This window comes from Triticum aestivum, chromosome 5A (genome assembly GCF_018294505.1).
Source record: "Triticum aestivum cultivar Chinese Spring chromosome 5A, IWGSC CS RefSeq v2.1, whole genome shotgun sequence".
In the NCBI taxonomy this organism is placed as follows: domain Eukaryota; kingdom Viridiplantae; phylum Streptophyta; class Magnoliopsida; order Poales; family Poaceae; genus Triticum; species Triticum aestivum.
Window position 1 is genome coordinate 344,398,057 of NC_057806.1, and position 14,921 is coordinate 344,412,977.

Genomic DNA, 14,921 nt, shown 5'->3' on the forward strand with positions numbered 1-14,921 from the left:
AAGGGAATCCTAATTAAGCTATGAATGCATGCCCCCCAACCGAGGTTCACCTAGCAAAGTGCGATGTAGCAACCCTCCCCCCCCACACTTTCAGTCGGCGGGCCAGAGAGGTATATATCTCACCAAGATGGATCGTAAAACGAACCAAGAATAATCCACCTTGGTCGTACAACATCTCTCTTGTTGTTGGTCAAAGTGAAGGCTGTCCATGCGACCCCGGAGATGGGCTAGCTCGCCAATAATCACGCAAGTAGCTAGTCCCCGAAGACAACCACTGCATGCATGTGGCCCAAACATATGTATGGAGAGGTGTGTTTTTGAGTAACAATGAACAACTTTGATGTGGCACCGTGATTTCGAACTAGAAATCCCCACACCGAGTGAGGGTTAGGTTGACGATGCATATGTATGTTACACCACACTTCAAGCCAACAACGGGGATTCATATATGCATGCATGCGTGCATAGTATATGCGCTCAAACTTAATTAGGTCTGAATCTCACCATGACCTATACTATGATAACACTAACCAAATGAAGAATCCTCCATGGTAACATATCTTGTTGTTGGTCAAGGTGATCATGAATGTCCACGCGGGCCCATAAATATATAGGCTTGTCGCCGATAACCACGCGAGGGAGTGTATCGTTCAAAGGAAACCACTACATGCATATGTATGGAGGTGATGCGTGCATGCATGTTTGAATAGACAACATTGATCTAGCGTGTGTGTCAAAAATCGTACACTAGCTCCCCACACAGAGCGAGATCAGTTCATGATGGTGTCGTTGTACTGGCCACTTCGACTCGATGGGAGGGATTCATGCGTACACATGCATATGTATGTGCTCAAAGTGTATCATCCATGTCATCCCAGAGCAAAAATAATAATCCCCTCCTAAGTCAAATTAACCTCTCTTGTTGTTAGGCAAAAAGAAGTGATGGACCAAGCGGGCCCACAGATGGAAAGCATCGATATCGCTGATAACCACTTAAGTGGGTGCAAGAGGACAACCACCACCGCTTTGCATGTGGACCAAACATATATATGTTGAATAACCAAAATGCACAACTTTGATGTGCCACATGCCTCAAAAACCGTAAACCATGCACCCACATAGAGCAAGGTTCATATCAAGCGTACTACATATGATGGTCCCCTTCCCCCCTCTTCACTGCATACTATATGCTCCTGCCATAATATATGTACAAGTACAACCCAAAAGAATCCTCATCGATGGTGAAATTACTTAACCTCTCCCGATGTAGGTCAAAGTGATGCATGCATGCATCGACGATGGCCTTGTGGGCCCATAGATGGAAGCGTCACACGTGAGTGTCCTAGCTAGGATATATATTCATGTGGCCCAAAAAGGTGTTGTGTGATGTTTGAATAACCAATTTCATAATTTTGATGTGGCACGTGCCTCGGTAACCAAAAAGTCGACACAGAGTGAGGTGTACTTGTTCACGGACGCATACACATAGTATATATGCTAGTCCCCTCCCACCTCTTCGACGCGTACTATATACCACCATAACACAAACAAAAAAGATTATACCTTGCTGGTCAAATTAACCTCACTGCCGGCTGTTCGTCAAAGTGATGGACGACGACCTCACAGGCCCACAGAAAGCGTCACACACGAGTATCGAGTGTCGTGTAGGACAACCATCGACTGCATGTGGCCAAAACATTTATGTATGAAAGGGTTGTTTTTTAGAAAAGGAGGATGACCCCCGGCCTCTGCATCTGGGCGATGCATACAGCCACTTTATTAATTATTCTCACAAGATCTTACAAAGTCATACAACAGTAAGACTAAAGCCACCGTCTAAGCAACAAACTGTCGCTACATCTATCCAGTTGATGAAGGGGCGCAAATAGCCTAGGCCTAATACCAAACAGACATCGCAGCCAAGCCTAACATCTAAGACCTGAGACCCCAACCGAGCCACTTGCCGGGTCTGGGGCACACACTGGTCCGGCGTGCTCTCAGAGGCCGCCGCCGCCAACTACCACCGCTCCATCTTCAGAACTGTACTAATGCATCAACCTTGCTCGGTCCAGCTATCGTCGACGCCACCATGGCGCCCGACGACACCTTCTCCCTGCGTGCAAACAGCTGTACACGTCGCGGTCGCCACTGATACACCTCAGCGCCATGCTGCCATGTACCACCAGCCGACACAACTTGAAGCCCTTGGAGGATCTGTCGTGCGTAGCACCTGCCGACCAGGCATGACCAAGCGTAGCACCTGTCGGTCAGGCATGACTTGACATCTCCACCGAAGCTCTGTGCAAGATGAAGCCGCTCCACCTCCTGCCTCTGACTTCCAGCGCTGCTCCACAAAACGACTCTCCCAAGAGAGAAACGACACCGCAGTGCCGCCATTGTCTGGTCTGGAACACCAGATCCTAGGGTTTCCCCCGGAGCAATACGAGTGGGTCGACGGAAGTCACATGACGATGCCTTCATCAAGGTAACGACGTGGAATGCCACCATCGCCTGCCGTCGGCTCGGTTTTCACCGGCAACTACGTCTCCCCGGCTCGCAGCTGGTGCCAGATGACGGATCCTGAGATCCGAACACCCAGCCTCAGGCCGACCACCTCTGACGGAAGAGATGACCACCACCGCCGGCTGCACCGGTCAGAACAGATCTGATCGGATGTGCCGCCGACGAGACCACCAGGCCCTCCATGCCGCCGTCGCCGATCTGAAGGCAGCATGCACGCCATCGCAGCCAAGCCGGCCGCTGCCGCCCGAAGGGCCATCTGCAGCGCCCGCTGCCCTGGCCCGCCGCACCAAGCCGTCGCCGTCCGAGGACGGGCCGGCCTCCCGCCGCCTGCCGCCATCCACCGCGCCGCAGATCCCAGATCGTTCGTGCACCACATGCCTTGTGGTCCGCCCCACCCCGGAGACGTGCGAGAGAGGAGTTCCCCCATCACCGCCGTCGGCCCCCGGGCTTAGCCCGGCGGCTTTCGGTGGTGTCGGAGGGAGGGGAGGAGGGAGTTTACGGTGGCGGCGACTAGGTTTTTGGCCGCCCGAGTCGCCCTAGGGGGAGGACGACGCGGGGCGGGGTGTGGCCTAAATTTTGGGGGAGAATTTCACTTCCCGGGCCTCTGCACCAACTAGGGATGCATACAACATTTTATGTGTGAGTACTAGGATTTTTAATCTCGGTTACGCACCGAGCCTAGTCCTCAATAAATGTGTGAGTACCAGGAAAGTATGGTCCTCAAGAATAAATAGGAACCTAAATTCGCCTCCGTGAGGAATTGAACCTAGGTGTTGGGTTTGTACATCCACTCCCCCAACCAATTGAGCCAGGCTCACTCCCCAAAACTCTGATGTGGCACCAGCCTGCCTAACAAAATGGCCAACCCACACGGTGGCTCGCAACTCGTAGTGTACTGCGAGCCACCCGCCACCCCCACACGCACACACCCACACACACACCGCGAATCCACCGCAACTATGATGCATGTTAAATTAATTATCCCGCGGTAAAAATACATGTTACCAAAGGAGGGATGTTTTAATTTCAAAAAATTCACAGAGATCATTAAGACGTTTTAGTACATTGATTGATTGATTTTCTATGGGTATAATGTGCAAAAATCAAATCTGAGCAACATGCACACGTGACAGTGCACCTAAATGGATTGCAAAACACATGTGTCTCACCAGGTGCATGTTTACTCCACGCGCAACAAATTTTAAACATTGAGAATATTGATTTTTAAATTCTAGTACATCCAAAACTTATTTGAAGTTCATGAAACTTATCGTGTTATCATATGGACACCAATACAAAGTGGCATTGTACTTTTTTTTGTCAAATTTGAGACCAGTTTTGATGTAATCTTTATCTAATTACAGACGAGAGATTATTAATAATTGGGAATCAGTATCCCAAACGGATTATTTATTCGAACCATGAGCGTTAGACCAACAATGGATATGTGCCATGCTTCGGTTAAGCAATAAAGCGACAACATTAATCATCCAAATAGAAAAACAATATACGTTTCGCCGAGCGACCCATGTGGCGTGCGAGCAGGCGTGAGTTGACGGGACGCATGCGAGCAGTCCGCCGCGCAGGCAGACGGGGAGGTGTGCATGCAGGTGTGTGAATTGACGGAGGCGTGCTCGTTGCGCAGTGTCATCGGGAGGCATGCGAGTAGCTGTGTGAAACTTTGGTAGGCATGCGAGCAGTCCGGTGTGCAGACTCACCGGGAGGCGAGCAATCGGTTTGACCGCAGCCCACCTCTCTCCCACAACTCCCACAACTCCATATTAATGGTGCGCCCGAGTGGCCGCACCCCCCATCCTCGCTACGCACACACAATCCTCTCTCTCTGCTTGCAACCTCGACGTCGCTCTCAGTCCTCAAAGCCATCAGTGTATGAGGATGCCGCCGAAGCGCCCCATCGGAGGGAGTGGCGACGTCGGGGCTGCTAAAGCACTGGAGCGCGGCGTGGAGATGGAAACAGAGGCTGCCGTCACCGCCGGCAAGTTATTGCTGCACCCTGACATCATCGACGGCGTCGAGCTTCCACAGCCGGAGGCGGAGTTCCACACCGACTTCGACAACCACTCCAGTGACGACTCCGACGACCACTCCGGCCACGATGGACATCTGATTAGTCATTTATACCCAATTATGTGTCAAATAGATCATAGGGTTTCTCTGGTTACTCCTGCCTCCCCCTTTTTGGAATAGAAATCCTGTGGTTATGTTCTCTCAATCCATGAAATCTGAGTAAGTTTCGTTAGATCCGCGTAGTGTATTGATTTTTTGAATGGTACAGGCGATAAGTGATTAGTTGTTCCATCTATGCAAATGATTTCTGCTAGTAATCCGACTAGGGTTAGTGTTCGTGCTAATAATTCCTAGCCAGGACTTGACAATTGATTTTGAATGACCTACATATGCTTGTGCCATTATTTTCTTCAAGATTGGTCTGTACATAGACGACTGTGCTTAAAAGTCGAATCATAATCTCTGAATATGTATAAATAAATAGCCATAAATTCCTAATCCTACTTCACGGCATGTAATCAGTGATTTGATGCCAAATTTGTTTTACTATATGTATAGGTGCTGTCTGACGATGTGGATAGCGAGGATGAAGATACCCAGAGGAGGTACAAGAGGCGAATCCTGAGGGAGCTTTATGCGGGAATGCATAACAGGCGTATTAGGACCTGGAACGACGGCTATGGATGCCCATTTTGCAACCACAAGATTCATGACGCGTATCTAAGTGTTCTTGCGCATGCAAGAGGACGGGCTGTTCGATCCTTCAAGCAGAACTATTCTCGCAGGGTGGCGCATGGCGCGTACGCCAAGTATCTGGAGAAGCTTCAGGATCGTGTCATCGGCATGTGAGATGAGATGTGGGATGGATCAAACTATGTACGCTTGAGTATGCTTAATGACGGTTGAACTATGTACTTATGGTTGAACTATACTTATGTACGTGTACGCTTATTATCTATGTCTAAGTATGTTACATATTTCGCCAAATTTTGGTAAAAATTACAACGGGGGACCAATAAGCAAGGACGGAGGTAGTACGTCAATCACACACGGTTCCCAAAATTGGAACCGTGTGCAATGACTATCATTTTGCCTGCTGCGTCAATCACACACGGTTCGCTCTAGCAAACCGTCACCCCCAAAATTCTTTGTGGGACAGAAAACCCTCACCACCCAATTTAAAAAAGAAAAAAGAAAACCCTCACCATCCCCACGTCAGAAAAACCCTCACCCCGCCGGCGACCCACCTGCACAAGTTCCTGCGCGTCTATGCCATGGCACCGCCTATCGCGGTGGTAAACACTTAGCTCGACACCTGCCGCCATCGCCAGGTTGCCGACAAAGCCCACCGCATTTCGCCACTTCCACTTGCCACCTCCTATCGCCATCGACTTTCTCGACGCTACTCGCGGTCGACCCAGCTCCACTCGGTTGGGGTATCTGCCGTACTGAGGGTTCTTTCTCATGGACGACAAGGTAACTAATTTAACGAGATATTATCTCATCTCTTATCCCAGTTCATCTGCCTCCTTTACTCACCCGGCGAAAATCGCCGTGAATTCATTTTTATTCGAGCCGATTTGAGGGTTTTCTTTCATTCATAGAATGTATAGTGCGTCGATACTTCAGGACTTGGCGACCGCCGCCAGACATTCCATCTCATCATACCAGATAACTTGAGGACGCGTGCGGTATGTTCAATCTCACCATAAATCGGTTGGCATGGCCTACTTTCCTGAACATATTCTAAATATTGCTACATTTGGATAAAAGGTGCCACATGCACCATATACGTCAAAGGGGATTTCCCCCCTCTTCTTTCTATATTCGGCAAATTAATGATGTATTGTTCTTTTGATTACTCTCATATTTCCATGACATCATGTTTACCCTATCTGTTTAATTATAGACTTTTGTCCTTCGATTCCAACTGCTGTATAGTTCTTTCAATTTGGGCCCATATTTGCATGTTACCATATTTTTTAATAACCCTATCATTTTTTGCAGGACATCCCTCACTATGCAACAGATTATGTAGTGCACAATTTTTCCCTTTACATACATCAAGGCTCCACGAATGTCATACTGCGCACAAACCATGGATTTACAATTGTTGCTACTGTAAGACTTGATGAACGTGATAACTCCTATTTTGGCACTGGCTTTTGGAATGAAATTGCAAAGTTTTATGTACTGAAAGCTGGCACTAAAATTGCACTGCACATAGAAGGGCCTGGTCATCAGATATATGCTAACTTCCCCGACAAAATCATCCGTCCAGACTTTGTTCGAAGTAAGTTTTCTTTTCAACTATCTACATATGTTGACTTACCCAGCAATGTCAAATGAATTGTGTAGTATTTAAGCAACCAATTGCTATTCCCTTTTCTTACTATATTCCTACCTAATAACTTCTAGTTGCCAATACACTTTTCTATTGCCCTGTTTAACTAAATATTCCCTGTACTCCCATTTCTATCAGAAAGCGCCGCTGACAAGGAGACTCTGGAGGTGGAGAACGGGGCTGCCAACAAGCGGAAGCGGGGCGAGCTAGAACCGCAAGCGACTCCAGCAGGCCTAGACTTAATCAGCAGCCTCCCCGATGATATGTTGAGAGTCATCATCTCCCTCCTCCCAATCAAATATGGCGCGCGGACAACCCTCCTTTCCTGGCGGTGGCGCCCCCTATGGAACTCCATCCCTCTCGACCTCATTGACACCCACGAGCTCTGCCATGGCTATCACAAAAGCTTGGATGCGTTCTCCAAGATCCTCGATAGTCACCTTGGCCCAACCAAAGGCCTTAGAATGGGCAAGTTCCGTTCCAATGGCAAGGACCGAGCCAAGCTTGACGACTGGTTCTGATCCCCTGCCCTAGATCAGCTCAAGGAGCTCACTTTTGATGATGGGCATATGCAGTTTCTGCCAACGTCCGCACTCCGCCTCGCGCCCATGCTGCGCGTCGCCAAGTTCAGGAACTGGCATTTTCCGCCCCTTAATGACGCGCCCGCTCTTATTCTACCACGACTGAAGCACCTCGAGCTCGTCGCCGTCTGCCTCTCAAAGGGTGACATGGAGCGCCTGCTCCGTGGTTGTACTACACTCGAGTACCGTCGTCTTCAGGCGATCAATGGGTAGAGTACCTTCCACATCACCTCCATGACTCTCCGAACTACTTATGTGTGTTGCTGGTGCGGCAGGAAGACATCACAAAAGGTGGACCATGGTATGGTCATCCATGACACACCTGCACTTGAGAGATTACTTGTAGTTGATCAAGAAGGTCCAACAAGAATCAATGTCATTTCTGCGCCGAAATTGACAGTGGTGGGCTACTCGTCTGACAAATACTCTGAACTTGTTATTGGATCCACACCCATTCAGGTACAATAGCCGCCTTCTACCTCTCCTTCTACAAATTGACATTAGTTCTAATTTTGAAGATGTTTGTTTGTTTGTCATTCAGAAAATGATCCCGACAAGCTTGACCCCGAAACTGCCCACAGTGAAGGTCTTGGCACTAGAATCTATTGGTCCCGACTTGGAGCAAGTTGTCAGTTTCCTAAGATGCTTTCCGTGCCTGGAGAAGCTATATATCGAGGTGATGTTCCTTTACTGTTAAATGTTAACCATAAGTGAGTTCAATTTATGACACCTTTTTCCAAGTTTACAATGACAATGTACTATGATTTCTGAAGGTTCTTTTGGAGGATTTCAGTACATACATGCCCCCCCATATTGGTTGCTTGATCCATATGGTTACAATCAATAAGCATTTCTCCTTTGGATTCATCTGTACTAGTTTTCTTAGGGAAATTTTCATCCACTCCAACCTGTTGTGAAGAAGGCTACATTTTTCTAGAATGTAATCAAATGCCCATGTTAATCATGTCAGATCGAAGATGGCATGTTAGTGCATTTTACAAATCCTGCAAACCAAATATCTAGACCTATAGTAATGTTCAAAATTGCATGTAGGCACTAGCACGTTTTCTTTTCTTTTGCAGATAAGATTAGGCCTAGTGGTGGATAATGTGATACAATATAACAATCACGTCGAATGCCTAGATCTGCATCTCTCAGGAATTACTTTGAACTCCTACCGAGGGACCTTACCGGAGATTATATTCTCCAGGTTCTTTGTTCTCAGAGCAAGGGTGCTGAAGGAAATGAGGTTTGCCCTACATTTATTTCACAAAAATGAATAGTCCGTTGATCAGCGCCTGCGGCAGAACGGAGTAGGCTCCAAAAATGCTGAATTTCATTTTGGAACTTCAGATGATAGAGTAATCGGAAGTCATCGGGTCAACCCCATACATGACTTCTCAGTGGCTGACCCCTCTGCAAAAATTGTGAGGTTTCAAAGCCAGACTTAGAAGCGGTGATATTAGTTTGAACCTCTCTGGTATCCATGTTCAGTGCATCAGCGTGAGCGTTTGCAGCTGATGAGCTGAATTTCATTTCTAATATCAGTTTGAACCTTGTAATCTTCGAATTTGAGCCATATAACTCTGGAATTTGAACCTTGTAACATTTTGAGCTTTTGTGGTACAATCGTTGAAATGGAATTGTATGAGACTCCTATATTGCTAGCACTATTTTGACCTTAATATGCAATGGTCTTAGATTTTATTAACCATTCTCGAATCAGTTTACCTTATCGATCTCACAGCACACAATCTGTATAGCTAACTCGACTGCGATCTTCGACATTATTTCACACAGTTGGTTTCTTCCACCGTATGCACTGTAGAGCATAGAATTAATTATCGCACTCGAGTTTCCATCATCACCCTTCTGTGTAACTTTGACCTCATCACCCAAGGGTAAACTTATGACCGAAGTCATTCCACACACTTCATTTTTACAAAGCTTTTTGTTAATAAACGCCCACGATTTGTCCCTCTTCTAGCCGACATGTGGCCAAACTAGCCGGGCGGGAAGCTTGTGTGGTAAACAGTGCGGTAGCACGGGAACAGGCTCTTCGAGCGCACGCCTGGGGTGCGGTGTTGTCAAGTGTGCACTGGATTCTGGAATCCTCCGCTATGAATGCCGTGACAAGACGTGACGATTACAGGCCGGCCGGCCCCCATTTATTACAGTGGCCATTTAACCTACCCTCGTGTCTCTTCAACCTTTCGATCGGGCCCCACCATTGCAAGAAGCACACCCGCCATAAAAAATTCTTAGAGGGTATCCTGCGCGACTCCAATGGCGCTCCGAGCGGCTGCCGACGACGAGCAGCAGTTCACCATGCGTGCCATGGTGGACATCCACAGAAGGTTCATGGACCTCTTAGCGGTGTACACCAATGACCCGGTCTGGGCGGAGCACTCCATCCACATCATGGAGCTGTTGCTTGCCGAGGAGAAGTACAAGGTGGTCGGGTTCGACCTTGAGTACACCCACGCTCGTGCCGGGTCTCGTCCCAAGGTCGCCGTCACCCAGATGTGCGTGCGCTACCACGTCCTCATCTACCACTACTGCCTGGCCACAAGCCCTTGCGAGCGTTTCGCCAGGTTTGTCAATAGCCCCCACTACATGTTCGCCACGGTGGACATCACCAACGATGTAAAGGCGCTCGAGAATTCGGGCATCGCTTGCCAGAATCTTGTCGACATATAGGGCCAATACAAGATCAGGGGCAACAAGGAGCATGAGAAGGACTCACTGGTTCACCTCACCGAGGCCATCATCGACCCCTACTACAGAGACATGAAGGATTCGTGCAACAAGGACAAGCGTGCCTGACACTCGGCCTAGATGGAGAAACTCAACAAAGCTCATGTCATGTACGTGGCCAAGGAGGCGTACACGAGCTATGACATGTACCGGCGGATCGTTGACATGAGTAAGTCCCTCCTTCCCCAAAATGACCAGGGATCCAGCCGGAAGCAAAGCAATGTCAAGCGTCGTTGCAACAATAAGTAGATGATTAGATCCTTGTTTCTCCTACTTTATTATGCATGTAATTGCTTACTTTGGTGTGTGCAAATGTTATGTGTGTAGTCACTTGTGTAATTGTATGCTTAATTTGGTTATGCAATGCTATCTTTTTAAGTATATATGTTGATGCTCTATAGACAGAGCGTAGATGGCGTGCGGACAAAGAAAATCACATCACACACGGACTAAACAATGGAACCCGTCGGTGATGTTTTCATCAATCACTCACAATTGTATACCAGCAATTGTTTTCTCACAACACACGCATCTTATTAGCAACAACTGTATATGTTCTTATCGGTCTTCAGACACATTTCTGATTACAGACCTGTTTGCCGCGTATCACACACATCTTGTTCAGTTGAGCCGTTTCTATTCTCATGTCTCAAAGCAAACAGTTCATCTGAGTGAACCGCATGCCGTATATCACACACACCTTTGATCTGGCTGACCGTTTCTTTTGTGTTGCCTAATCACAAATAGTTCATCCGAGTGAACCGTATGATGTGTATCGCACACGCCTCCATCTGGCCGCCCGTTTCTTTTGTTCCTCCTCATCGCAAACAGTTCATTGAACTGAACTGTATGCCCTTCATCGCACACGCAACTAAAACCTGAACCGTGTTTGATGCATCCATCATCGCAAATGTTTCACACATTTCTGACGGTTTTCATACAGCACCGTTTGCGATTATGGCATCACACACATTTTCTTGAAGGGTCTATGATCATAGTGTCGCGTTAGCAGCATCCTACAGTAGTGAAACAAAGTGCTAGACGCATGCTCCTAGGGGGTTAGATTGGTAGGAAAAGACCATCGCTCATCCCCGACCGCCACTCATAAGGAAGACAATCAATAAATACCTCGTGCTCCAACTTCATTACATAACGGTTCACCATACGTGCATGCTACGGGAATCAAAAACTTTGACACAAGTATTTCTCCAATTCACAATTACTCACTAGCATGACTCTAATATCACCATCTTCATATCTCAAAACAATCATAAGGAATCAAACTTCTCCTAGTATTCAATGCACTTTATATGAAAGTTTTTATTATATCCCTCTTGGATGTCTATCATATTAGGACTAAATTCATAACCAAAGCAAATTACCATGCTGTTTATAAAGACTCTCAAAATAATATAAGTGAATCATGAGAGTTTAACAATTTCTATAAAATAAAACCACCGCCGTGCTCTAAAAAGATATAAGCGAAGCACTAGAGCAAAATTGCCTAGCTCAAAAGCTATAAGTGAAGCACATAGAGTATTCTAATAAATCATGATTCATGCATGTGCCTCTCCAAAGGTGTGTATAGAAAGGATGATTGTGGCAAACTAAAAAACAAAGACTCATAACATATAAGACGCTCCAAGCACAACACATATCATGTGGTGAATAAAAATATAGTCTCAAGTAAAGTTACCGATAGACGAAGACGAAAGAGGGGATGCCTTCCGGGGCATCCCCAAGCTTAGGCTCTTGGTTGTCCTTGAATATTACCCTTGGGGTGCCTTGGGCATCCCCAAGCTTAGGCTCTTGCCACTCCTTATTCCATAGTCCATCAAATCCTTACCCAAAACTTGAAAACTTCACAACACAAAACTCAACAGAAATCTTATGAGATCCGTTAGTATAAGAAAATAAATCACCACTTATGGTACTTTTCTGAACTCATTCTTTATTTAAATTGGTGTAATATCTACTGTATTCCAACTTCTCCATTGTTCATACCCCCCTATACTACCCATTGATTCATCAAAATAAGCAAACAACACAAAGAAAACAGAATCTGTCAAAAACAGAACAATTTGTAGTAATATGTAACTCTCGAATACTTATGTACCTAGAAAAATTATGACAAATTAGGAAGGCAGAGGCAATTTGTATCCTAATCTTCTGCAAAAATAACCAGTATTTTATCATGCTTTTGTTAAAAATGAGAATTGTTTTCCTGAGCACAAAATTTTCTATTTTTCAACGAGATCAAATCAACTTTCACCATAAGCCATCCCAAAGGTCTTACTTGGCACAAACACTAATTAAAACACAAAAACACATCTAACCAGAGGCTATATGAATTATTTATTGAAAAATAGGAAGGAAATAAATTGGGTTGTTTCCAACAAGCGCTTTTCTTTAAATCCTTTTAGCTAGGCATTGATAATTGTAATGATGCTCACATTAAAGATAGCAATTGAAACACAAAGAGAGCATCATAAAACATGTAACAAACAAGTTTAAGTCTAACATGCTTCCTATGCACAGGGATTTTTTTATAAGCAAACAAATTATTATAGCAAGCAGAAACTACCATATGCAAGGAAGAAGAAGGAAACAATAGCAATCTCAACATAACGAGAGGTAATTTAGTAACATGAAAATTTCTACAACCATATTTTCCTCTCTCATAATAATTACATGCAGGATCATAATCAAACTCAACAATATAACTATCACATAAAATATTCTCAACATGATCCACATGCATGCAAAGTTCACACTCTTCCAAAATAGTGGGATTATCATCAAATAAAGTCAGGACCTCTCCAAACCCACTTTCATCAAAAATTTCATAAGATTAAACATTCTCCAAATATGTGGGACCTAAAGTTGACACTGTTCCAAACCCACTTTCAATATTATTGCAAAAAATAATATCAATCTCATATTCATCATGGGGCTTAAATAAAATTTTAAGATCATAAGAAGAATCACCCCAATCATGATTGTTGCAACAAGCAGTGGACATAGCAAAACTAGCCTCCCCAAGCTTACGGTTTTGAATATTATTAGCACAATTGACATTAATAGATTTTATAATAACATCATTGCAATCATGCTTTTTATCCAAGGAACTATCAAGTATGGTGGAATAGCAACAATCTCATGTTGAACATAAGGAAATATAGCAAATTCATCTCCATAAATATTGGCATCATGGCCACAAGAATAGCAAGCATCATGTTCATCAAGGGATATTTCAATCAAATCAACGGAATCATAACTATTATTTTCTTCCAAAGCAACGGTCATTCTCTCAATAAATTCTTTGACATAGGCATTGTGAGCATAGTTTTAATAGGAATATCTAAGTATGTCAACATTTTCAGATTTGTAGAGAGTAATAACACACTTTTCAATCAAAGAAGCAACTTCATAAGCACTCTTAAAAGCAACAAATTCTTCAGTTTGTTTGATATCATAGTAACTGTAAACACCCTTTTCATAAGAAGATAAGATTTCATTATCATTAAACTCACATAGGTAGGGAATGTGTTTTTAGGGTTCTTAGAGAAACAAGTAAAATCACAAAGTTCACAAAGATTCCAAGCATAGCATATCAAACAATTTATTTGATTCCATAGGAGTCTCCCTTTTTTAGACAAACGGTGACGCACAAAACGAGCATGCTCATATAAAGATTTCCCCTCAACTAAACTAGTTGGGGTTTCAGCACGAGCACATATGGATCGAAGATGATCCAAGTAGAACAATTTAAGTGGATCCATAAACTTTGTTCCTAATTTTCAATAAACACATAAGCAAACGAGTAAACAAACCAAGTAAGACATAAGGGCAAACGAAAAGAAGGACGAAAGAGAAGGCAAATCTTTTCAAAAATCGTTTTAGAAGTGGGGGAGAGGAAAACGAGAGGCAAATGGCGAATAATGTAATGCAAGAGATGAGAGTTTATGATGGGTACCTGGTAGGCTTGACTTGGCGTAGATCTCCCCGGCAACGACGCCAGAAATTTTTGCTGCTACTTCTTGAGCTTGTGTTGGTTTTTCCCTTGAAGAGGAAAGGGTGATGCGGCAAAGTAGAGATAAGTATTTCCCTCAGTTTGAGAATCAAGGTATCAATCCAGTAGGAGAAGAATGCACAAATCACCTAATACCTGCACAAACAATCAAATACTTGCACCCAATGTGATAAAGGGGTAGTCAATCCCTTCACGGTGACTTGCAAAGGTGAGATCTGATAGAGATAGATAAATAAAATTGAACAAAAGATAAAATATTTTTGGGTTTTTTTTGTTGTATAGATCTGAAAGTAAAGATTGCAAAATAGTATATCGGAAACTAATATGATGGAAATAGACCCGGGGGCCATAGGTTTCGCTGGAGGCTTCTCTCTTGAAGGTAAATAATACGGCGGGTGAACAAATTACTGTTGAACAATTGATAAAAATTGCAAAGTTATGAAGATATCCAAGGCAATGATTATGTAATATGGGCATCACGTCCGTGTCAAGTAGACCGACTCCTGCGTGCATCTACTACTATTACTCCACCAATCGACCGACTCTTGCCTCCATCTAGAGTATTAAGTTCATGAAGAACAGAGTAACGCATTAAGTAAGATGACATGATGTAGAGGAATAAACTCAAGCAATATGATGTAAACCCCATCTTTTT